Source organism: Octodon degus, unplaced genomic scaffold (assembly GCF_000260255.1).
Source record: "Octodon degus isolate 3935 unplaced genomic scaffold, OctDeg1.0 scaffold00149, whole genome shotgun sequence".
Taxonomy (NCBI): Eukaryota; Metazoa; Chordata; class Mammalia; order Rodentia; family Octodontidae; genus Octodon; species Octodon degus.
The window spans coordinates 3898580-3902101 of record NW_004524725.1 but is presented as its reverse complement, the minus strand read 5'-3'; positions in this window follow the sequence as shown (position 1 = coordinate 3902101).

Genomic DNA, 3522 nt, shown 5'->3' with positions numbered 1-3522 from the left:
AGAGAGAGAGAGAGAGAGAGAGAGAGAGAGAGATAAAGATATAGATAGATATGTACGTAGAGATAATTATCTATCTTTTATCTATCTTTCTATATTCTACTAAATGTTGGTGGAAAAGCAAAGTACTCAACAGAAAGATTATACTTTTTTAGCAAATTATAATGGACAGCCACATGTAAAAATGGAACCCCGACAGATTTTTTACTTAGAAGAAAAATCAATTTATATAGGTTATTAAACCAACATAAAATACAAAATCATAGTATTTTCAGATCTTAAAACTAGAGAAAATGTAAGTGGCATAGGTTTTGACAAGTTTCTCACATGCAATATTAAAAACATTATCCATTAAGTATTGATTTTTACCATAAAATACATCTGCATTGTAAAAGACTCCACTAAGCTAATCAATAGAAAACCTATACTTTAGGGGGAAATATTTGAGAAACATACAATTTATAAAGAAATATCCAAAAATTTGTATTTGGAAGATGTAAATTACATAAAGTCCTTTTGAAACATCAGATAGAATGAAACAATGTCTTAAGAGTTATATACACTTTCAGGTACAAAACTCATCTATTATTTTTAATGATTATTATTTGTGAATAAACACTTGTTTTCTTCTATTTTCTTAGAGGGAACACAAACATCTATGACATTTATAATCAGTGTTAGGCTTGATGTTCTATCTAGTAATCCTTACTAGTTTGTGGTGAATTTTTGTATTAGTATACGATGATTACTTAATTTTTTTATTATAACTACTAACAATATATTACTTACCTTGAATATAAGAATCCTGTACTATTTTAGATATGTAATATATACACCCAGGTTAATGTTATATAATACTTCTCTCACTCAGAGTTATGCTGAATGAGTATAATTATTGCATTTCTCCTTAATATAAGAAATGAAATCAATAAAGCATGTCAAGTATATTATTGAAGAAAAATTTAGTTTTTTACTAAACAGCGATTCATATTATGCTAAAAGTTGAAGCAAAACTAAATATAAAATAGCTGTCTCAAAAAATAAAATTAAATTTAATCACAATCACTTTACTTACTTCTAAAAAGTATTTTATGAATGGTGTCATATGATGTAAATTAACTTTATGTGAGATTTTGAAAGGAAAGCTACTTTTGAAATTTAAAAGCTTAGAAATGAATAAAGATTCTAAAGTAAGAGTAAGCTCTTTGTTCTATTCTATTTAGATATATTTTAGGTGTTATTCATTGCAGGAGTTATTTTTAAATGGAGTACTAAAATACATATTGGAAAGAGTAATCTGTTTCTATATTTATCCTGTTCTTTTCTTTAAGACCATTTAAGGTATCTTAAAATTACCACCTATGAATAGGTATTTGTTCTGACCATCTGACAATATGTTTTTAACCATTTTGTCTAGTAAATTGTCCTGAATTATAGAGTTAACTTTAGATTCCAAAACCAAGAGAATTCACTCACATACAACAAAGCTGAGGATTTTCTTGCCAAGAGACCAAATCTTTAAAAATCCTTAATCCTAATTTTGGATCAAACCTTTCTAAGATAAAAGAAATTCAAACTAGAGTCACACAAGTCTAAAATGTAATTGTTCCACTTCGCCTAAACTATTTTAGGGCCTAAAGTTTATTCTCTGAGGAGCAAAGTCTGTGGAGAAACCCCGAGGTAGGATCAGCAACACCTAAAATATTTATTTAAAATGAAATAATTCTTCATGAAGCTCTAGAAAACTCCTACGTAAATAAATTTTGTTCTTATGCTTATTTCTATCATTACCTTTAGTCAGTAAATTAATAGTACTAACTTCCAAAGGAAAGATTTTGCTCTACGCCTGGTATTTTCATACCTTCAAGGGGTCCATTTGTAATGCCGACCCTCTTTATCACTCCTTTCCTTCCCTCCATGAACCAATAAATTGGACAGAATAATGAAGCATGCTTGGAGTTAGATTGTGATTTTCTTCCCACTTGTGACCTATTTTGGAATCATATACTCACACTGTTCATCATCTCAATTTATAACGGTTCACGTGTGTGTACAGTACATTTTGAGGCCTTGCTACTTCATACCCCATCTTTCCTGGACCAAGAAAACGTGTCCGTGGCTGTCAAGAAGACAATTTTGAGCCGCGATGTGCAGAGATAACTTTTGTTTCCGTCAGCCGTTTTTTCCTCTGCCATGTCCCATGGGAAAAGAATGCTCCAAAGAGCGCATGAAGACCCAGGAGCAGGCGCTGCGCTCCAGCCTGATAGACCCGGGGATTCCTCAGCCAACGCAAGACACAGATTGCAGATACAGAACCACATAGAGTTAAAAAGGACTGTCTGTGAAAAACACTGAGTTTTGATTTGTTGAGAAGTACCACCATAGCAACAGGGAAGCAGTACAGAATGAATGTCTCTGAGCGTGCTGACAAACAGGACAGTGAGCTCTCAAGGCAGCACCATCAATCAGCTTTCCCCAAATTTGAGCCCTCTCTTTTTGTCACGCTGTCTGTCCATCTGTCTCTCTCTCTTTCTCTCAGGAAAGTATGTTCAATGTTCAGTTCTACAATTCCACTTGTTACTCAGTGTAATAAGTCCCAGAAGATTTTGTACCTCTATTCTGTCCTGTTAATCAAAATAACATGTATATTATATAGCCAGTACTATTCTATTTTTTTAAAATTTCTGTTGCTTTGTAGTATAACTTGCAGGGATTGTGATGTAAACGCTTTGCTCTTACTTCCCAAGATCACTTTTGCTATTCTGAGTTTTGTCTGGAGCCATATAAACTTGAGGATATTTTCTCTTAGTTCTGTGATGAATGTTTTTGATAGTTTGAGTAGCATCATAATAAATATATCACCATTATGGATATTTCCAGGTATCTACTCATACTGAATAGATGGATTTTTTCTATTTTCTGATGTACTCTAAAATCTCCCTTTTTAGAGTTCTGTAGTTTCTGTTGTAGAAAACTTTCATTTTCTTGGTTAGCCGATTTCCTAGGTGTTAATTTCTCTTAATGCTATTGTGTATAATATTGTTTGCCTAAAATATTTCTCTTTGAATGTATTATTGTTGTAGGTAAACATTATTGAATCATGAATTAATTTTGTATCTCCATTGCTGAAATTAGTACTTAATTCTAAGAGATTTTTGTTAAATAGAATTCTTTGGGTCTTCTATGTAAGGTAGCTTGTCACTTGCAAAAAAAAAAAAAAAATGATAATCTGACTGCTTCTTTTCCTCTGTATGTCCCTCTTATTTTTTTTTCTCTTTCCTCATTCTTCTAGCTACAGTTTCAAGTCATAGGTAGAAAAAAGACAGTGTGTATTTCTGACTTGCTTCTAATTTCAGAGAGAAAGTTTACAACTTTTTTCAATAGGATTCTGGATATTGGTTTGTCAGAAACAATCTTTCTAGGTAATGAAATAAGACAGATATGAAAGAGATTCATGGGGCCAGGGAGACGGCTCAGGGGAATAAGCGCTTCCCTGGCAAGCGCAAGGGCCTGAGTTCAATCCCC